We start from the raw sequence: 24,410 nt of genomic DNA, 5'->3' as shown, positions 1-24,410 counted from the left end.
CAGCAAAGGAACAAATGGACAATGAGACTATTGAAATGATAAAAACTCTCTCCAAAGAAGGTATTGACTATATGTCCATGATTATGATGAGCAAATACAAAATCATACAACTTTTTGAATGAAGGGGACATGTAAGAAGGCCCAAAAATCAAAGACAATATTCATCAAAGGCTTCCACATCTAGAGCTACCATTCCTTCCACTAGATCCAACTATCAAAGAGAACATAGACCACCAACAAATATGGATCTACCAAAGAATCTATACTATGATTCTAGGACTAAGACACTGAAAATGATAATGAAAAGTGGTTTACTCAAAACGATTAAATTCAGGGATGATTTTAGGGAGTCCAATAGAGAGCAACTGGAAGAGCTAGCAAGTCTGCATCTCTTTGACTATCAACAAAGGGAGATTTGTTGGGCAACAAAGGAATGATCTATCAGAATACCTGAAAGAACAAGCTACGAAAGGATTTTCTTTGTTGAACAAGAAAAGAAAACCGGAATACACTGAAGCTGAAAAGACTAAAAGGCAAAGGAGATTGAGTGACATAAGAATGACAGAACTATCATTTGGCAAGCCCAAGAAAGTTACTAATCCCTATGCTACCATGAAAGAGTGTATAAGTATGAGAGGAAAAATGAGCAGGCCAACTCAGAGGTGCAAAGAAATGGAAGAATATCTCAGATACACTTCGAAAAGAAGACAAATTGCTTCATTTTAAGAAACTCTAAGGGTGTGATTTGGAATATCTCCACATGGATGACCTTCATGACATCATGAGATGGAATCTTCCTAGTGAACATCCATTCCATGTGGAGATATCAATTTTTCAACATAAAGTTGTTGCTGTTAGACTTGATAGAAGAACTAAAGGAAGAAGAAGCTCAAGGAGCTAATTACTTTTGGTTATGTTTTTGATTTGTAATGTCCTTGTGACAGAATTTTGAATTCGTAATATTTTTCTTTCAAGTAATGTAATTTACTACTTTTAAGAATTTGATGTGTATTTTAGACAAGTGTATGTATTCCACAAGTGTTTTGGTGCATCTGAGTTTGTTCCAATCTAGGGGAGATTGTTGGAATCAAGATTTGATCAAGGAAGATTGGAATCTTCTCAACCTCCTCAACAAATATGCCAAGTATGGAATACGAGCAAACTAGGCACTTCGAGCAAGCCTAAAACTTTCAAGCAAGTTATCTTACATCGAGCAAGGTTATCTTCTGGAATTCTTCTCAGTGTTTAGTTCGAGCAAACTACACTTCATCAAGCAAGGTTGTTCTTCAGTCGAGCAAGGTTTGTTTCAGAGCAAACTCTTGACTTAACCAAGCTTAAACCAAGTAATTGGGTGGGTTGATCAAGGTTTCAATAATGGTGATCTCAAGCACACTTGTAGAAGGTTAAGGAATTATAATAAGGGCTTCTATGAGCAATGTTCAACCTAGAGCAAGCTACAGTACCACCAGCACACTTAGTTTGCTAGAATAAGTTATCAACAAAAGGTTGAAGAGATCAAGAAGAACAAGTTTGCTCATAGGATATTATCGAGCAAAGTTTTATATTAACATGAAGATTGAAGTCTTCTTGAATAATGTTTTCCAATATTCTAAGTAAAGCTTGCTCGAAGAACTGTTCCAGCACACTTATGGATTACAAGGTTTGCTCGACAAAGGTAAAAGCTTACTCAAAGACCTGTTTACACTTGTAATAATTTTGAATACGTTTGAATATGTTTTTAACAATCATTAAGGTTTCTAGAAGGTGTCAAGTGTGCCTATTTAAGGAAAGTTTAGGTCACATTTATGACAACGGTGATTGACGGCAGATTAGACTTTCTTAGCATAAAGAATATCTTTGTACGGAAAGTAGCCTAACCTGACATTCCACCTAGAAAACCTAAGTTATTCATTCGTATTATGAATTAATATCAATGGAAATCTTTTGAGTGTCTTGTGTATTTGTCATACTTATGTTCTTTGAGCAACGTCTTGAGTACTATTGATTCCGCCTTTATTATTCTTAGGGTTTTTACATTAGTATATTCGTAACCATCTTGCCAACATTAAGTTGTTGGTTACGTGGTTGATAGTGATAAAACCGATCCTGACGGGGTTTGAGGGCACATAAGACACCAAGCTGGCATGGACCACCCACTGACCAAACCTACTCCTCGAAAGGCATGCAAGTGGTCTTTAGGTTCTTGGGTTCAGTCGTATTTTTCAATGGTGGTAGGATACCGAAGTTTAGGAGGTAGGGCTTCCTCGGCGATACACTTGGTGAACTTGGAAACATCTGAGGTGTCTGAAGGACGATATGGGGTTTCTAAGGCATTCGACTTAACATTCTCTTTGCCCTTAGCCGTAGATAAGAAAGTGGCTAATGACTCAAGCAATGAGTTTGAGCTTTTGTCAGGTGCATCTTCTGACCCACCTTATTTCACTTGATCTATAGTTACGAATGAGAGTCGTGCTCTAACAGGCATCAATTTATCTTTTTTCTCTTGTTCCGCCAAACATGCTTTTAAGGCGTCCCTGTGAGATCCAACAAACTTCGGGGTCACCTTCCACCATTCTTTAGTGTTTTATTCGATTTCTACTTCATTCTCTCCGTTTCGTCATTTTTCCATTTCGTATTCGATCAACACCAGACCATCATCTCTCTAGACATCTAGGGAGATGTGGGTGGTGTCTAACTCTACGTGTTTAATTACTGAGCCGTCATCGCCTGATCCGGAAGGAAACATATGTGGTATTCCCTTCGAGCTGCGATCATCCAGTCATCTTTCAAGATTTTGGTGAAACTCTCAATCAAGTAAGTCCCACGGATGGTGCCAATGTTGGAACCCAATATGAATTAGTGATTTAAGTGTGCATTTGAGTTCAAGAAGTGAACTGAGAGAATGTAAATAAGAGAAAGTAAAAGATGTTCTTATTTAATCTTTGCTTGTCTTACAAAGTATCCCATCCCTTCCCTTATATAGAGGGGGAAATGAGGTCAAATTACCTTATGGATCCTTTCTTGATCTCGTGTGAATGGATTCCTTCCGTTGGTTCTTTGGATTCCTCGTTGGGTCTTCCCTCTCCTCTTATTATTCGTTGTATTTCAATCATGTCTAGGAGACATGCTCTCCTTGAGCCTCTCAGCCAAGCCAGCCAACAGTGTCTATCATTTCTTGATGGGACTTGAATCTGATTTTATTCCTTCTTTTTTATTTCTTTATTAGGCCTTCATGGGCTTCTTCTATCAGCCACTTAAAGTCTTCCTTTGTGGGTCACCTTCAAGGCCCATTTCGGAGGTAACCTCTTTAGCTAACAATTTTTATCATTACATTTTCTTTGTGGTAGGTCGGATTTCATATTGTGATGTCACTACACTGCAAATTCAAATTATGTTTCATGTTGGAGGTACTAATTCAAGCAATTAAACTATTTGTATATGAATCTTTTTATGCTGAAGTGATATTTGTTAATATGCGTTATATTTCAGGAAATCATGCTATAACGTAAATAAGGTCGTAAATAAGGCTATTGTTATTCCCGATGTGGAAGTTGAGTCACATGGATGCTCATACATTCCATCATTTGAAAGTCATCAGGTCACATGATTATATATTATCTAATACTATGTCTACTTATAATTCGCACTTACATTTATTAACTAATTCTCATTTTTTTTTGTTTTATACAGGATTCATTGGCTCATTTTTGTTGTAGATGAAATGCAAAAAGTTTATATGAAAGAATTATGTCCTGCGCCTGTGCATTCATGTATTGTGTATGTTTAATTTTTTGCATCTACTATTTGCTTATGAAATTACATTAATTTTAGAAATCTTTGCAGATGTATTTTCCTTATGATGATAATGAGAGTGATGATAATGTTTAAGAGAAAGTTGATTTAAACAACGATGCAAATCTTGAAAAGAGGTACATCTATTTCTTAATCTGTGACGCAATTTTACACGCTTCAGATTTGTTTGTTGGTTAAATCTCAATATAAGAATTATAATTATGCATTTCCTTTAAACAAAGACGGTGACACGAGTGTAGCTAAATAAAAGGGCTAAAAACAAAGAAAAAATGAAGATGGAAGCAGAAGAAAAAATAGAGAAAGGAGTTCTCTAAAGACCTTAACAGATTGAACTATTTTCTTTTACCCATATTTGTTGTGCATTATAGTTCCAGTTTCCTTATATTTAGGTTCAAATGTTCTATGCAGCTTAAAGATATAATTGATGAAACAACCATTGACGATGAAGGAACAAGGAACAAACATCTTCTCCTCTAAACAAGGTAAATCACGCCCACCACGTTTAGTGATGACGTGGGTACCCTTACCCACCTACAAGCTTAATAATAGAAAAGCAGCTCACAAGCAGGGAAGCTTATGGACAAAAGAGCAACAACCATAAGCTGCCAGATTGGGAAGTTTGACACTTGCCCAATATGTCTCTTAAGTTGACCAAGAAGCTTATGCTACAGTAATATCAGAAAAAGTCATAACTGTTCAAAAGCTGACACCTGCCATAAAGTAAAAGCAACTACAAGGCAAATTAAAGCTGAGTGTAGGTTACACGAAAATGGCATCTGCCTAGTCTGCACAAGCTGAAAGAAGAGCTGACCTTTTCTACTTAAGAAGATTCATCTTCCTCGAAGAAGCTTCTAAACTGCCTATAAATAGGACATCTCACCAAAGGTATTTTCTCATTCTCATTCACCCTATTCTTTCTAAACTCTCTCTACATACTCCTATTATATCTCTCGTATTAGATCCCTAATTCTCACGTCGGAGGTTGATCGTAGGAGGCCCACTACCGCCATACTCTCTTTGTGTGATATATCCATTGTAGCAACAAGTGGCGCCTACCGTGGGGCTAGCGCTACTTAGAACAACAATTCTGGTTTCTTTAGCTCCATTATTCTTGATTATTTTTTATGGCTGAAACGAGTAGTTTTAATCAAGGTGTTCCTACGAACGATGACCGGCCGGAAAACAGCTTCTTGATGGAGGAAAAAGTTGGTCGTAGTTCACCGGAAATGAGCAGGCCTTTGGTCACGTCTTCAGGATCCTTTGAGTTTCAAACTCCACCCTCGTCTAGAAGTGGAACATTCTCCCCAAGAAGTGATTTTCTTCTTCTGGTGGAAAGAATAGATATGACGCCGAAGGATGTTAATGGAATTTTCTCCAGCTTAGGGAGCTGGTAAATAATTATACTCAAGAAGAGCGAGCTAAGGGGATAAGGATGAGGTTGGATTATAATGAAGAATCCGAGGTCACACTTTCCCCACGCCTCGTCCACTAAACATAAGTATAGCTTCTCATTCGAGAAGAAACACTCAAGGACCTGGCAGCTCGCAGATAGGGGAGTACGAAACCACAAGCTCCCCTAGGGAAATGGTAAGCCTCACAGCTTCACCCATAACCCCTAACTAAGCAAGAGAATTCACTATGGAGTAGCTTCTTCAAAGCTCACCCGTTGTGGTACCTCCTCCAACAAATACTTCCCTAGCAAAAGCTTTAATGTCATTACCCTCGGCAAGAAGCATGATAACAACACCTATGGTACCAACTACATGCTCCATGCCTCAAGCTTACCAACATTCAGGTTTCATGCTACCCGGTATGACATACCATCATATGGCTGCCTTAATGATGTCTCAATATGGTCAAACATGGCCAAGAAGCTTACCATGGAAAGCTTCTCAAGGCTTCTCAGCCGTGAACCATCCCATGGCAACTCAAGCTCCAAACATCATCACCACTGATATAGACAACTTGACACACTTGGAACGTTACCAACCATATAAGCCGTCAACTTTGTCATGCTTCTTGGAACAAATAGAAAACTTTGTGTTCCAAACGAAAATCATGATGCCGGCTAATGTCAAGACCTATAATGGAACAAAAGATCCCGAGGATCACCATCAAATCTTCACTGGATCAGCTACCATGGATAGATATAAAAACGCGGAGTGTTGTCACATGTTCATGCAAAATTTGTTGGGACCAACCAGACTTTGGTTTAACACCCTTCCAGCAAGAAGCATAGCTTACTTTGATGACTTGTACCAAAGCTTCTTGACCAACTTCACCCAACAGAGAAGGTGCACCAAAAAACGCATCTGTCCTACACCAAATCAGGCAGAAATAGCACGAAGACCTCCGAGTCTTCATGGATAGGTATAAAAAAATAATGCTTTAATTATAGCGATGCTTCAGAGAAGATGTGTGTGTCCGGCTACATGAATCCATAAAGGCAAAGAAGCTGGTAATAAGGTTCCATGAAAACATTCCCCAAACCGTGAAAGAAGCATTCGAGAGAACAGAAGCTTACCTTCGAGGGGAATAAGCCTTAGATAACCAAGGGCTAAGAAAAGTGGCCAAAGAAAGTGGAGAAGCTACCCCTCAGAAGGGAAGAAGCCTTGTTTCCAGTCCTTTTTTGAGAAGCTCCGACAGAAGTACCACGAGCATAGAAGGTCTGATGACGTTTGCAATTCTTCACGACATCAAAAACCGCAAGAGAAAGAGAAGCCGATCTCCTACGTGTTAACTAAGACAACACAAGAAATCCTGGCCTCCGAGGAGGTCAAGCACAACTTTCGTCCTCCCCGTATACTATCCAAGCCAACAAACAAACGGGACACGAGCAAGTTTTTTGCATTCCACTATGGCATTGGCCACCACACCAATGGTTTCCAATTAAAGAAGCGTATTGAAGATGTCGTTCAAAGCGGTGAGTTAGCTCATTTTCTCAAGGATCCTAAAGAAGGTAAAGGAGGCGGAAATAAGGTGTTAGGGCTAAACATGATTCAGATTTTCATAAGGAAACGAAAGCTCGCATGGAACCAACAAAGCATATGCTTCCCTCCGAAACCCCTTCCCCACCAACACCACCACGACAAAGTCACAACTCCAGTCATTGTAGAAGCTAAGCTTAATGGCTTTCCCATTTATGGAGCTTATATGGACTGTGGGGCGGAAACGGAGGTTATGTATGAAAGATGTTTCTTGAATCTCCCTCAAGAAATCAAGAATCAACTCCAACAAACCAACAACTCTCTTAAAAGTTTCACTGGAGAGAAGGTAGTTCCCCTAGGGAAGCTCACCTTAGATGTTCGGTTGAGAGACGGGGACCTCTCTCGAGTTGAGAAGTTTACCTTCCCAGTGGTTAGGTACCCATCCAACTATAATATACAAATTGGAAGTACTGGAATCGCTACTTTCAATGCAGTAGTATCCACAGCCCATGGCATGATGAAATTCCCCACCACGGGAGGAATAGCCACGATGGCACCAACACAAGAAGCTTTACTCATAGCTGTCGTAGGAGAATCATGGAATCTCAATGAAGACATAGAAGATGACCTTGTCCAGGAAATAAGCATCAATCCAACTTACCCTGAACAAACCATCAAAGTCAACAATAAGCTTCCCACTCATACCATGAGTAAGCTAAATAACTTTATTACAAAAACGTAAAGATGTTTTCTCGTGGTGTCCAAACGACATGACAGGGGTTCCAAGGGAATATGCTGAACAACATCTCACCCACACATAAACCATTCGCTCAAAAGAAGAGAACCCTGGCAGTTGAAAGAAGCTTAGCTGCCTGCAACGAGGGAGACAAGCTTGTTAAAGACGATATACTTCGAGAGGTAAGATATCATTCTTGGATTGCTAACCCTGTTATGGTTAAAAATTCTGATGGATCTTGGCAAATGTGTGTGGATTTCAAGGATCTTTACAAAGCTTGTCCCAAGGATAGCCACCCCCTACCAGAGATCGACTGGAAGGTAGACTCCCTTACGTGCTTCCAATACAAGTGCTTCTTGGATTCTTACAAGGGCTACCACCAGATCTTGATGTTGAAGATGAAGAAAAGACCGCATTCCACACTGATAAGGGAATCTTCTGTTACAAGAAGATACCCTTTGTCTTGTAGAATACCGGAGCTGCACACCAACGTATGATCGATAACACCTTCTCGAATCAAAATGGGAAGAACATGGAAGCTTATGTTGACGACTTAGTCATAAAAAGTAAAAGTGAGAAATGTGACACCCGGCTAATAATTAGCCTACACCGCGACTAATATAATTGTGTTTATGTAAATAAAATAATGTAATAAATATGTGATATTATTTTAGTCCAAAACTCCAAAAATATTTGAGATATATTTTATTAAGTTTGAAAAAGTCCATTTTTGTCGCTTAGCAAACACTACGCAAAATGACATTGAGTGACGACTTAGAAACGGATAGAATCCCAAACGTGTCTAAATAGCCTTGAAAAATTAAAATACGTATTAAAGTAGTCGAGACAATGTATAAACTTAATTTTAGAAGGCTCGAATCGCAAAAATTGCAAAATAAGTAAACCGAGTGTCGGTGGACGAATCGTTAAGGACCCAACGTCAACTATTTCCTAAATTAGTTTCTTAGGCTTGTATTACCTAGAATACAATTTCGTTCAAAGTCTGACAAAAGTTATTAGAAACAGGATTCGTTTGATTATCTAAAATTCGTTAGACGTTAAAATGGAAACTTAAGATTATTGATTAAACACCTATGATGTGCTAAAAATAGTCAATTAAATCTTAACTAAATTAGACAGGTAATAAAAACTAGACCTAAGACTCAACTACACAAAACACCGGCAAGTGAACCGATCAATGGTAGTAATGCTAAGTAAGTCCAGAATATCGAACCCACAAGACTCTATAAATTACGTTAATTAACTAATTAGACTCGACTTACAACATGGCTATTTATTATAATGTTTGAAGTGGGTTTTTAGACTAATATTAAACTAAGAAAGTAAATAAACAAGTAAACTGGAAACAAGCAATAAATCACAAGATCGAAACCAATAAGAGAAGGAATCTACCTAGGTAAGAATTCCATGTATCAACAATCATCAAGCAATGGACAATCAATTATGATATGGAAACTGATTTCAAAATATATTCCTCTAAGAAACCCTATAGGACCCTCAATCGCATCAAGTAAAATCCTAAAGAATGAATATTAGATTATTAAGCAATCAGTTGGATTGATTTCTTCACAGTCGTCAATTAGAGTTAATTAATAGTATCTAAAGCAAGCAATCTTACAAAACACTAAACCCTAGATAACTTGATAAACTTATTATAACATCATGAATAAGGATCAACACAATAACCAAGCAAGAATTATGTCACTAATCTAGCCTAGAATGCGATTGACCAAGACACATGAACAACTCCTCACCTTACAGCTATTGGAAATTAGCAGAACATTTAAAACCCTAACCAACTATCAACAAGCTTCTATGATCTAACAGGCCTATTCAATCACTATAATCAAAACACCAAGTAATGATTAAACATCAACCCTAAATCTAAAGAACACAATCAAGAGATAAAAGATCTATGTGAAGTAATAGTTAACAATCAATCAAGATAATAAATACTCATATGCATCATGAAAGCAAAATCAAGTCTTTACTATTAAATCGACAAATCCATAATCAAACAATAGTCCAAAGCAAGAATCAAGCGTCAAACATGTTCATCAAACCTAGGTAGACATGAAGTCTAGCCTAGCATAGTCATAATTAAAGACAAATAACTAAAACAAAGAAAACAAAAGAGAATCATGATAGATAGTGAACAAGGATAATGAAAAAGAACGAAAGAACCCTTCTTAATCGACCCTTGAACACTCGTATGAAAGCTCTATGATCTTTAATGTAATCAACCTCCAAAAACCCTTCTCTCCAGATCGGCTGCCAACAAGTGTTCTCGTCTAGGTTTATAATGAGATGTTTATATAATAAGAACCGGGCTTGGGCTGCAATTTTTGGCTGGACAGAGGATGGAGGCACCGTGCGGCCTCCCTTGGCCTCACCTCTGCGTGGTGCGGCGTGGCTAAAGAGGGGCTAGGATATTTTGCTTTTTATTTATTATATAAACATGCTAGATCTTGATAAATTTCTTTCTTGAACTCCAAGCAACGATGAGAACTTCTAGAACTTGTTTTTCCTTGATCACCAAACCATAAACCTATAAAGAACATAACCAAAACATTAGTGATGTAATCAAGTAACCATAGAATCATTGACGAACAAACACGAACTTAAACTTCACGTGAAATGATAGAAATAATTAGATTTAACAAGCAAGACACCAAAAGATTTAAAACACGATAAACATATAATAAACTTGACTCAAAACCCAAATTAATAAAATATTTACAAAACACGAACTAAACCGAACTCAAAACCTTAAATACATAAAACTTTACAAGGGATTCAAGATGTATAAATAGATGTATATCAACCTACTTACTAACCCAAACCCATGTGCCACCACCAATTGATTTATCCCATTGTTTAATTTCTTAAAACCAATGGCCACCCATGGTTTTACTTGTAAAACCATGTCCTCCTCACCCTATATATATATATATATATATATATATATATATATATGCCCACACACACATCACAAACACACCATCACATACTCACATTCAAATCACCACACACACATTCAAGTTAGATCAAGAGCATGGTGGAGTTAGGCTTCTAGGAAGAAGAATTAGGAGGAAGGATCATCACACTCACAGCCATCTCATTCTCATTAGATCTTCAATAACAAAAGTAAGTTTATAACTTAATTTCTATGGTTAATTTGGTTAGAATAAGTGTTCTTGGGTTGAGATTGATCTTAGAGATTGAAAATTTTGGATGCTTATGTGTGTATATGTGCTGTGAGTATGTGTGTATGTGTAAAGGGAAGTATTAAACCCACCCATACATGCATACATTCATCCTAAAGGTCATATTTTGATTGTTAAGATTGATTAGAAATCTTGTTGGATTACTTGATAGTTTGGTATAATCATAGATAAAGTTATTGTTAGGGTTTGTAGTTAGAATGAAATCTGGATTGATTATTGATCATTAGCTTGTTAGTAAGGACTTGGATTATTGAGAAATTGTTGTTAGAGATAAACAAAACAAGAGTTTGTTCATAATTGAAATTTGGGGATTTTTGGGTTTTGGATTAATTAGGGATTTTGGATGGATTGTTGAATCAAGAAATGATATGGAATAATTTATTTGAAAATAATATAGGATATATGATAGAATCAATAGTTGGTACTTGAAGATTAACAAAGATTGTTATAGTTGCTAATTAAGCAAACTCTAATTTAATAAAAGTTGAATTTTTTATTTCGATATGGATACGTGGCATGAATGTGTTTGATATGTGATGAATTGAATACTTGAATTAAGATAGAATGCATGATTAAAACGATGGACTAGTTAACACATTGATGGAACTAGCAAACAACTTACTAAATAAGGAAACTTTGTTGAATGACAAATTTAAAGAAAAAAACTGGATAGAACACTTAGGATGCATGAAACCATATCAAACTAATTTAATAAATTAAACTTAGAATTGTACTTAATAAAATTTGAAAGATTGAATCAGATAGAATTATCAAAAATTAAAAGTTACTATAATAGGAAACTTTGTTAGTTAAACACTTGAGAAATTCATAATTTGATTGGTTAATGAACTACTTGAACTTATACATAAATGATATGATGATTTTAACCTGGACATTTAGGTATTAATATGATATTTGTTCATATAAAAATAACAAAACTTGATTAGTAACATTATTAATAAACTTAGAATATGAACTAGAAACTTGAAAATTAGGGTTAAACGTGTCTTGTGAAATGATTTGATCAAAACTGGAATTTATGGTGAATTATGTGTTATTATATATGTGATTAGTCCATAAGATGATTAGTGTAAACTTGTTCAACTTATTTGACTTGTCGGTAACGTTAACGGTCGAAAAAGCGGCTTTTTAAACGAAACCGACACAACTCTTAGGGACTCTTTTAGAACAGCCCCTAAAGTTATAAAATATACTCATATATAAAATAATATAATATATGGGAAAAGTAAAAGATGATAAAACTTAGTCCTAAACGGTTCGTGTCGGTAAACCGACACAAAAACTTTAAAAGTTGCTATTTTTAGAAAATATTAACAAAAATGAAAAATAATATATTTTCACAAGTTAACTTATAAAACTTGATTAATATATATGTAGCAAGTATATTCCATTATTTATAAGTTACACTTTAAACGGAAAATCGAAACGGTTCATTTTAAATATAAAAACCAACAACCGGCAAAACCGACGAAACCGACAAGAATTATGAAAAATAAAAGATTAATATTTTCTTACAAAAAAAAACTTTACAACAACTGAAACTTAAAATATATTATATATTTTAGTTGTTTATTTATTGACTTAGTTATTTAATAGTTAACAGGAAACCAAACTATGTGTACTCGTTAACATTATAAGAACTTAATTGCTTATGTGCTTGTGTGGACACTAGATTAAGATTAATAAACTAAAAGGATGTTATAAAAACTAAAACCAAGTTTTTATTAACAAAACGTGTACTAAAATAGGACACACAAATTTTTGGAACGAAAAGCTTCAAACCGTGAGTTTCTCTATTGACCCCCCTCGTTTTTAACATTAATTGATTTAATCGATATTTAATTGTGTTTTAGGGGGAAATCATATTCCTCTTTTCATATGGAATTAATTTGATATTATATAGGCATTTTATTTTACAAACTGTGTCTAATGCGGGATGAGTCTAGTTGGCTAAATAATTGTTAACCGAATTAGTAAGGGCACAGAAATATGGGTAGATCTATCGGGGTGACCCCCCCCCCCACTTCCAATCGCGTTGGGTTAAAAGTAGGTATATTTTGAGTATGGTATGTATCGAGTTATCAACTATGATAGTCATGCGTAATGTTGTATTCTTTGCTCGTCTACAACATCACAATTTTTTTAAGAAGTAAAATGCCTATTATTTTTGTGATGTAATGACGGTAGATCATTACACACGGATTGGTGTTATAATGGTGGTAAGCCATTAAGCACGGGATGTTCTAATATAACTCGGGGTGTAGTGACGATTACACACGAATTGATATTGGATATAATGACAATTGATCATTATATGGATGTTGTTTTCGATTCATATATATATATATGGACTAGTTTTGTTATAAAGGGAAACTCACCAACACATCGTGTTGACCGTTTTTTTAATATGTTTTTCAGGTAATTAAATGGAGTATAGAAGCTTCGTGAAGAGCGCGGGCAAATAGCGACGTGTGTTTGAATGAAAATTATTGGCTTTACGTTGAACTTGCAATTTGAATAAAAATCGTGTAATATGACACGTGTAATGACTCTGATGGTTAAATAAAGTTCAAGTTTCGTATGAAATGTATACTTAAATATGATTGGCTAAAACGGCGTCTGTCACCACCCGAAACACTTGGTCAAAGTCTTCCGCTATTTAAATTAAGGTTTTTGGGGTGTGACAAAAAAGACATGTTTAATGACATTGAAGAAACATTCCAAAATCTTAGAAGCATCAACATGAATAAGGTAAATTCTTGGGTCATTTAATTGATGAACAAAGCATAAAAGCTAACCTAAGTAAGATACAATTTGTCCTCAATTTACAATCTCCAAAAACAAAGAGGGAGGTTCAAAGCCTCAATGGTAAGATTGTTGCACTCAAACGATTTCTTTCGAAATCAACAGAAAAGACTTTACCCTTCTTAGAAACTTTAAAGAATTGCAATGAAAAGAAAGATTTTCAATGGAATAGTGAGGCAGAAGCAGTATTTAGCTTCCTTACCCGCTCTAGAAGCTCCTCAACCAGGATAAATAGTCATAGTTTACCTTTCTGTAGGAAGGGAAGCTATCAGTTCAGTGCTTATAGTAGAACACGATAAGGCTCAAATTCCAATCTACTGTATCAGCAGAGCACTACAAGAAGTTGAAGTTAATTACTCACCAATCAAGAAGCTAATCCTAGCACTCTTTTAAACAGCCAAAAGGCTAGGAAGGTACTTTCAAGCTCATCAAGTGAAGGTGATCATAGACAAGCCTATAAAGTCCATCTTGGAAAACCCAGAGATAGCGGGAAGGCTAGCCAAATGGCAATCGGCTTAGGTGAACACAACATAGCATACAAGCCTAGAAAGGCAATCAAGGCTCAAGTCTTAGCCGATTTTCTAATTGAAACACTAGAAGAACCTATGGAGGTGAACGAGTTGGAAGAAGGTGAACCTGCCATCCCCTTGGGGAAGTGGACACTCTACACTGATGGAGCTTCGAGTATAGAAGGTTTCGAAGCTGTTCTAATAGTTATATACCCCCAAGGAACCGAGTATACTTATGAGCTCCGACTAGAGTTCCCTTGTACAAAAAATGAAGCCGAATACGAGGCTTTAATCGCAGGGCTTCGCCTAGCAAGAGTGATGAAAAGCCAAGACTAAGTGCTTTTGTTGATTCAAGGTTGGTCGCAAGCCAAGTGAAAAATGAGTTCATAACAAGATAACCTTCAATGTTGAAATACAAGTACAAGGTCGAAGAGCTCATGAAAGAATTCAAAAGCTGTAGCTTAACCCAAGTGTCCAGAACTTGGAACAAGCAAGCTGTTGCCCTAAGTAAGCTGGCTTCCCTAACCTTCGCTCACTTAACAAAGAATGTACTAGTGGAAGTTTTGAAGAGCCCATCAATCGAGGAACTAGAGGTATAAATCATTGAAGAAGAGGGGACCACTTGGATGACCCCTATAATAGAGTTCCTCAATTAAAGGAAGCTTCCCACCAATGAAGGAGAAGCCCTAAAGCACAAGTTTAAGGCTAACCAATATGTGATAGAAGATAATGTCTTACAAAAAAAGGGATATTTGAGCCCCTTACTACGATGTGTGGGACCAGATCAGAGAATATATCCTGTGGGGGAAGTACACGAAGGTATTTGTGGGACACATTCCGGTCTGAGGTCGGTAGTAACTAGGTTAATGAACCTTGGATACTATTGTCCAACAATGAACACAGACTCAAAGAAAGTCATCCACAAATGTGAAGCTTTACAGCTCCATCCTCCCGTCAAAACAAACCCGAAGCACAATGTCACACCCCAACCTAAGGCAGAAATATCGGGGCATGAGCTAATTACTTACAGCTCTCAAGGTACTATCATGCAATATTTAAAATGACAATATCTTCTATTTAATTTCAATAAATCAAAGTACATGATTTCATAAATAAGACAAGTAAGAACAAAATATTATTTAAAGTTCTTGTTTATTCTCTCTAGCATGCAATCCTAAGTTCTTCACCAAATCTTGCAACTAGATCACATGATAATCTGCATATGCGTTAAAAATACAATAATTTTGTCAACACTAGGTTTAGTGAGTATAACAATAGATTTAAAACACTATAATAATAACAAATAAAAGTGAAAACTGTTCCAGTGAGATAAACAGTTAAGCCATAGCACATAAACAATCAATCAAACCATAAAGAAAGGGCTCAACCAATTCCATATAAATGGACATTTGTTACCAAGCAAGGACTAAACCGTTGGCATAAAAATGGGCATCAGTTACCGAAGATAGTCGTATGATCATACTATATATGAAAAACTTCTCCAAAATGCGTTCAAATAAAGCAAGAAAGCAATTAGCAAGTTAGTCAAACTGATAAACACACAAGGATAAACAGTTGCGGTTTGAATACTATATAATATAAAAATAGATAGTTATGCATATGTCCCCAAAACGGTATAAAATGAGTTAAAAGATGTCACACCCTCAAAATCCACTAACGGAGTTTTACCGTCAGAGGGTGTGAACTAACAGGATCGGAATCATTAGTTATAATCAAACCATAAAAACGTTTAAATGAAAATAAGTGCGGAAGCGTAAAACTATAGAAACCAATGTTACGTCACGCAGGACGATGTAAAATCAATGATAACAGTTAAAAGTAAGTTTGCATAGTTAAAAGTTTTTCAAGCAATGCATGTTCCTAAACCGCGCGCCCGCCTCGACTACCTGAGAATAACATACTAAAAGTGTCAACACAAGGTTGGTGAGTTCACGAGTTTAAATAAAAATAAAGCGATTAGCGTTTGCGTTCAGCGTGTTGCGTTACAGCGTTTTGCGTTACCAGATAGTGTTATGTCAATTATATATCTATAGGTAGCTAGCCTATAAAACAAGTATTACTAAGTGTTCGACACCGAAGCTGACTGTTTATCAAGTGCCTTGTCACCAGGTCATCCAGACCATGGTATGTGTTAGCCAAAATTACACCCGCTCGACCTCCAGTCGAGTTTAGCGTTGGGTGGGGTTTGTCAAACCCAGTAGTACTACTCAACAGTGACTCGCTATTCCAAATATTAACCGGTTCGATATGTAGGACTTCAATTGTTTCGTTTGCCACTTAGCCTTTACAAGTGATATATAATTTACTAACAAAATCTTAAATGCGTTTATCGGAGTATGTTATCTCCCCCAAGTAAAAAGCGTTTAAAACAGTTTAAAGGGGTAAGTGAAACTCACTGTTTGCGAAGAATTTCCCAAATTAAATCACCAAGATGCGCGTCACAGAAAAACTCTCTCTAGCGTTCTAAAACAACAAAGAGATTTTTCTAAGTGTCGGAATATTATCGAGTCTCTAGACCCGGCACATAATACCTATGCACATAACATGTTTCGTGTTTCGTTTGTGAATCGTGTGTGACTTTAACAATGTATTTGTGATACGTTACATGTGTAAGCAATCATTTACGTGTCACGTATTCATAAAGTACATCACTATCAATTACTTCCTGTAAGGGCAATTTGGTCAACACATAACAATTAACTAGCAACTATTCCCCACGAGGGCAATTTGGTCAAATCATTACAATCAATTAGCTATTATTCCCCGCAAGGGCATTTTGGTCAAAACACGACATTTATCTTGCAATCATTCCCCTCAAGGGCAATTTGGTCAAAACACGATAATAAATTAGCAAGTATCATGTTTCCCGCAATTTCACAAAACTCAGCAGCTAGTTTCACCGAGACAGAAATCCTACTTGAAAGATTGTACTATTCCACTGATCATAGTATCTCAATTAATTCACCAAAAATCATCACAGAAGCATATATGTCTTAGGTTTCTAGAACATATTTTATTATATTTTTATTCCACATAGTTTTCTCACAATCATCAAATCATTACAGCAACCTCATAACAGTCAAATTCATGCGCAACAGAATGTTATTTGCAATTCCCGTTAAACGAAAAATCCAATAAATGCAAGACCACTTGGGTTAGGTTCCTAACTCAATGAGTCAACTTCCAGAAGTGGAACCGACCCAATTGGTCTCGTAGTTCATGATATACAACATTTACAAAACAACCTGACAGCAGGTCTAACAGCTCAGCTTTGCACAACGTTTTTGTAAAATCATAAAAGTTAACTTCTACTTGTCCAAAAATTACAAGTTTATATTCTTTAGAAACTAGACTCAACCTAGTTTACTTTAGTATTAATAATCTCAACCAATTTTCATGTTTACACTTCGTTACAGTCACTTAAACATCAAATACACATTCTGTCCAGAAACTGTTTGCATCCAAACTCAACATATTAACAATCTATGAACTATCATGCATTCATATAACACTCTAGACTCCATAAACACCATCCATGCACATCAATTACACATTACATACATGATTAGGGTTTTTGTTTGAACTCAAATCAAAGACACAACAATCAACATGTAACAATATTCAATCTAGTTATCAAATCATTATCCAATCAACAACAAATCATATTAACTATATATACACATGAAATCGGCAGCTAGGGTTTGCAATTTAACCCAACAAACATCAAAATCAAGTAACAAGGATGTATAGGATAATCGATTATACCTTCCTAGCACCTAATTCTTCAATCAAAAGCTTGAATTGAGGGTTGTATGTGTGTGTGAAGGCGACGGCAGCCAAGGGGAGGGGTGCTTGGGTTCCGATCGGGACTTGTGGGGAAAAGAGAATAGGTTAGGGTTTAGTTATTATGGATATATGTATAATAATAATAAGTTACACTCAAATCCCTCCACTATCAATTGTTGTTTTTCTAACTTAACTAACTAGTTTACATCTTGAGTTAACGTTTATAACCATGTTATCACGTAACACATAAGTCTAACACATAATTATCACATAATTACTGTTTTGACGTTTTTCATTTATTCCTCAATCGTTTGCGTCAACTCGTTTGCGTTTTGGTGCAATTCCCGAAAGACTACACATGTAGTAAGTGTTAAGCGTCATTTAAACCCTAGTTTAAATGTAATGAAGTGTGCGTTATAGATTCAGTGATCTTAAGTTTGAATTGACGGAGTTGAGTTAACGGAGTTAACCTGAAATTGACGATTGTCACATCATTCCCATGTTAAAGAATTTTCGTCCTGAAAATTTGAGTCAAGTCTGAGTCAAGTCGTGATGAGTGTCTGAAAGAGTAAGAAAGAAGAAAAAGAAAATTTTCAGTTTGTCATATCATCCCCTAGTAGAAAGAAATTTCGTCCCGAAATTTAATTTATACCTCCGGTGATGTCTGACGGTTTGCCGGGTTTCGCGGTTTTCTGTGTTTGGTTACCCCTTCAAAAAGTTGAGGATACTTTTTCATCATTTGATCCTCGCGTTCCCACGTGAATTCCGGTCCACGTCTTGAGTTCCAACGAACCTTAACGATTGGAATTTTGCTGTGCTTGAGCGTTTTGGTTTCCCAATCCAAAACCTCGACTGGTTCCTCAATGAAACGTAACTGTTCATCAACTTGCAGTTCCTCCAAAGGGACTACTTGGGTTTCATCAGATAGGAATTTCTTCAAATTGGACACGTGGAATACATTGTGTACGCCACCGAGTTCCGTTGGTAGGTCCAGTCGGTACACCACCGGACCAATGCGCTCAGTTATCCGGTAATGACCAACATATCGTGGGTTGAGTTTGTTTCGCTTACCAAAGCGAACCACACCTTTCCAAGGTGAGACTTTGAGTAACACTCGATCGTTCACTTGAAATTCGAGAGGTTTTCGGCGCTTGTCGGCGTAACTCTTTTGGCGATCTCGTGCTGCTGCCATGCGATTTCGGATTTGAACAATCTTTTCCGAAGTTTCGAGTACCAGTTCCAGACCAGTGATTTGGCTGTCACCCACCTCTGCCTAGCAGAGTGGTGATCGACACTTCCGTCCGTACAGCGCTTCAAACGGCGCTGCCTTAATACTTGCGTGGTAGCTGTTATTATACGAAAACTCTACCAAAGGTAAGTGAGGTTCCCAACTTTTTATGAAATCCAACACGCATGCACGCAACATGTCCTCCAGGGTCTGAATAGTTCGTTCACTCTGCCCATCCGTCTGAGGATGGTATGCTGTGCTCATATCAAGACGGGTGCCTAGTGCGCTTTGCAGCGACTTCCAAAAGTGCGAAGTGAAACGAGAATCTCGATCAGAAATGATTGAGACAGGCACTCCGTGTCTAGACACTACTTCCTTCATGTAAACACGAGTCAGTCTTTCCATTTTGTCCGATTCCTTAATCGCTAAGAAGTGTGCAGACTTAGTCAACCGGTCAACGATCACCCAGATGGTATCGCATCTCGTCGGTGTCTTAGGTAAACCCGTAATAAAATCCATTGAGATGTGTTCCCATTTCCACCTTGGGAGTTCCGGTTGTTGTAGTAGACCAGATGGTTTCTGGTATTCTATCTTGACTCTGGCACAAGTCAAGCATTTGCTCACGTAGGTGGCAATGTCGGCTTTCATGTTCGGCCACCAGTAAAGTGCCTTTAAATCATGATACATTTTATCTGAGCCAGGGTGGATAGAATATCGGGACTTGTGAGCTTCGTTCATCACTAGAGTTCTCAACTCTCCGTATCGTGGAACCCAAATTCGGTTCTCAAAATATCGGATCCCGTCCGATCTGGTTTCAAGTTGCTTGCTCATGCCCCGCATGAGTTCTGATGGAAGATTATCATCTTTCAAAGCTTCAAGTTGCGCATCGCGAATCTGATCGGGTAAGCTGGCATGAATCGTGAGTTGCAATGCTCGCACTCGTCTGGGTTTATCTGTTTCTTTTCTGCTGAGAGCGTCGGCCACTACATTGGCCTTGCCAGGGTGGTACTTGATGACACAATCATAATCCTTGAGCAGCTCGACCCAACGACGCTGTCGCATGTTCAGCTCCTTTTGGTCGTAGATATGTTGGAGACTCTTGTGGTCGGTGTAAATGGTAAACTTGGTACCGTACAAGTAATGCCTCCATATCTTAAGAGCAAACACCACAGCTCCGAGTTCCAAATCATGGGTCGTGTAGTTCTTCTCGTGAACCCGTAGTTGTCGAGAGGCGTAAGCTATAACCTTCTCGAGTTGCATTAGCACACAACCAAGACCTTGTATAGATGCGTCACAGTGTACCTCAAAATTCTCTGTTCCCTCGGGGAGGGCTAGAATAGGGGCGCTGCAGAGTTTGGTTTTCAACAGTTGAAAAGCGGATTCTTGCGCGTCACCCCAATTGTACTTAGTGCCTTTGTGAGTCAAGGCGGTGAGGGGTTGAGCAATCTTTGAAAATCCCTCGATGAAACGTCGGTTGTAGCCGGCCAGTTCTAGGAATTGCCGCACCTCAGTCGGAGTCTTAGGTGCTTCCCAGTTTTTGATGGCCTCTACCTTACCGGGATCGACATGGATACCATTCTCGTTGATCACATGCCCTAAAAAGTGAACCTCGCGAAGCCAAAACTCGCATTTCGAGAGTTTAGAATACAGTTGTTCCTTCTTCAGCAATTCCAGAATTACCCTTAAGTGCTCTTCATGGTCAGCTTCGTTCTTGGAGTAAACAAGAATATCATCGATGAAAACAATCACAAACTTGTCGAGGTACGCCTTGCATACTCGATTCATGAGATCCATAAATACGGCGGGTGCGTTGGTTAGGCCAAAAGACATAACCGAAAACTCGTAGTGACCATACCGTGTTCTGAAAGCCGTCTTTGAGATATCTTCTTCGCGCACTCTTAGTTGGTGGTAACCGGATCGCAGATCGATCTTCGAGTAGTAACTCGATCCTTGAAGCTGGTCAAACAAATCATCAATTCGGGGTAAAGGATAACGGTTCTTGACCGTCACTTTGTTCAACTCCCGGTAGTCGATGCACATGCGGAAAGTCCCGTCTTTCTTTCGGACAAACAAGACAGGGGCTCCCCACGGCGATGAGCTAGGTCGGATAAAACCCTTATCCAACAAATCTTGCAACTGAGTGGACAGTTCCTGAAGCTCCGCCGGTGCGAGCCGATACGGGGCTCTTGCTATGGGTGCTGCACCGGGTGTCAACTCGATTTGGAATTCGACTTGACGAATAGGAGGGAGTCCAGGCAAATCCTCCGGGAAAACTTCCGGAAAGTCTCGCACAACTAGTATATCTTCAATTCGCTTCTCCTCCGTGGGTTTCTCAACAATCTGTGCCAAAATTGCCGGATGACCCTTTCGTAGATACTTCTGCGCCTTCATAAGGGTAATGACGCTGGTGGTCATGCCGCTTCTCTCACCTCGGACCGAAATGATCTCGCCGGAAGGGGTAGTAATGTGAACTATCTTGTCGTGACATATAATCTCCGCTCGGTTCTCGGATAACCAGTCCATGCCGACAACGACATCGAAACTACTAAGCGTAAAAGGAATAAGGTCGATATCAAAAATATGACCTGACAGTTTTAACTTACATCCCGCAAGTACATGAGTCGTTACTATAGTCTTACCGTTAGCTAATTCAACAGGAAACTTAGCATCTAATGGAGTTGGAGTTAAGTCTAAGAGTTGGCTAAAGGCTTTCGACACAAAACTCCTATCAGCTCCAGTGTCAAACAATACAGAAGCAAAACAATCGTTCACAGGGAACTTACCAGTCACCACGTGCGGATCATTGCGGGCTTGACCCGACACAATCACAAAAGCCCTTCCTTTGCCATTGCTTCCACCATTACTGCCACTTCAATTACCTCCATTGTTGTCGTTCTGTTTCAGCTTGGGACAATCTTTCCTGAAATGACCTTCCTGCCCATATTCGTAACATCCCTTCGTCGTCATAAGTGGTTTAGGAGCACCCGTTGCCGCAAGGTCTCCTCTACACTCCTTCGCCGGGTGACCCATCTTCCCGCATCTCTGACACTTGACACGGTTACACGGGCCAACATGATGATAGTTGCACCTATTGCACTTCGGATTTTTCCCAGCATATCCGCTCGAACCCTGCCCGCTACCGTTGTTATTGTTGTTGTGACTCAGATTGTTAAAGCTCCGAGTGAATTCGAGCTTACGGTAGTGTTGTTGCGGTGGGAGGTTCGAGGACGAGGATCTGGTGTTGTCAAACTTCCTCTTTCCGCTGCTCGGGTTGCTGTTGCTGTTGTTGTCATTATTCGGGTTGTCACGGGCCTTAGTGGTTGAACCCCTAGGTGGTAACGCACCTTGGGTCACAGCCTGATCCGTCAGTTTTTGAGCTAAACGGATCGCTTGTTGAATCGTGGCTGGTCTGGAAGACGTTACCATGCCCTGAATCTGCGGTGCTAACCCATCAATGTACATTTCAATCCTCTTACTCGGCGGATCCACCATCCGCGGACACATCACAGCCAACTCGTGAGAACGAGTAGTGTAGGCTTCAATTTCCGAGCCCACCATCTTAGTGACCAGAATTCTGACTCTAACTTCGAAATCCCTTCTCTCGGACAGTACTCCTCTCGCATCATGTTTTTGAACTCCTCCCAGTTCATAGCATTAGCCAGTTCCAATCCAAGGATCTGCACGTTTGAATTCCACCAAGTGAGGGCAGAATCCTCAAGTGTTCCAGCAGCAAATTTGACCCTACTGGAAGGGGGACAATTGCACATCTCAAATGCGGACTCAGCCTTCTCAGCCCAACGCAGGAAGCCTATAGCTCCCTCAGTGCCCTTAAACGTACTGGGCTTGCAGTCAAGGTAATTCTTGAAGGTACACGTTCCACTTGGACCTCCAGCTTGATTCTGAACGTGTGCGGCTAAAGCAGCCGCTGCATGGTCGTTCAGCAGAGTTTGAAGTTCAGTTGCAGTCAAGTTAATGCTACCACGTCCACGTCCAGCGTTTCTTCCAGCCATTTCCTAGAATCACAGTATAAAATGTTAAACATGAATTTTTCTTTCATATACAACACACCATACATGTAATAAAAAGATAGGTAAGAAAGAAATAAGAAACAACATCACATCACAACCATATATTAATCTAAATAAAAATTCATGATTAAAACCATTGTATTCGCTACAAAGTATTTCCAATAAATCCTTAAAATCATAGAAAATAATAGTTCGGATGGAGACAACCCCTCCATCTAAGTGTCATCATCACTAGATGTCATCGTCTGAGTACACCTCTGAGTGTGACTCCTCCTCAGCCGGTTCTTCCTCCGGTTCTTCTTCGGGTTCCTCCTCGGGATCTTCTTCAGGCTCCTCTTCGGGATCTTCTTCAGGTTCGGCCTCAGGCTCCGCCTCAGGCTCGGCCTCAGGTTCGGCTGCGTTCTGAGCAAGTTGCATTTGTAAGACATCGCAACGCTCTAGAGCTATCTCGGTTCGGGTCCTTGCTACCTGGAGTTGCTCTTGCAAGTCTATCATATCGGCTTGCATCTTCCTCATAATCTTCATCTGTTGATCACTAGCCTCTTGCATTTCCTTCATTGCCGCTGCCATGCGGGCAATCTCCTCCTTAGTCTCGGTTCCGTCTTTTAACAGTCCGGAAACGTTCGCTCTCTTATAGCGCATGTAACCCACATCACGCTCCAAGCATGAGACAACAGCTGCGAGAACTCGCTCTACAGGTTCGGTTATGGGTGGTAGGGTGTTGGGATAAGCAGGGTGGTTCGGGTGAGGTAACGGGGGAACTTGCTCGCGATAGACCATACGTCTGATCATGTTAGGGTACCAATCCCAGCTAACGTCATTTTCGTATATGCCTCCGGATAGGCGGTACCTCTTCGGTGCGGGAGCTTCGAGTTCCGGGACTACACGGGGTGGCGATGCGGTAGGTAACTGCGGTTCCTTCCCGCGAGCATGCGTCATCGAATCGGATGATGATGAGGGTGGCGTCGACATTCCTACAGGTAAGCCGTGTATGCGCGCGCGTATGAGTGAAAGAGGTAAAGAGATAAGATTACAAGACTACACAAACCTATGTAGTGCGTATCATTATAACTAATGGGTCGTCGCGGTTATAGTCTAGTATGCATGCAGCTTCTAGTTCGCTATAACCAATGGCTCTGATACCAATCTGTCACACCCTCAAAATCCACTAACGGAGTTTTACCGTCAGAGGGTGTGAACTAACAGGATCGGAATCATTAGTTATAATCAAACCATAAAAACGTTTAAATGAAAATAAGTGCGGAAGCGTAAAACCATAGAAACCAAT

This window comes from Bidens hawaiensis, unplaced genomic scaffold (genome assembly GCF_021521415.1).
Source record: "Bidens hawaiensis isolate Kalapana, Puna unplaced genomic scaffold, B.hawaiensis_p1.1 tig00000190_1, whole genome shotgun sequence".
Classification (NCBI taxonomy): Eukaryota; Viridiplantae; Streptophyta; class Magnoliopsida; order Asterales; family Asteraceae; genus Bidens; species Bidens hawaiensis.
Note: the sequence above shows the minus strand (reverse complement) of the source record.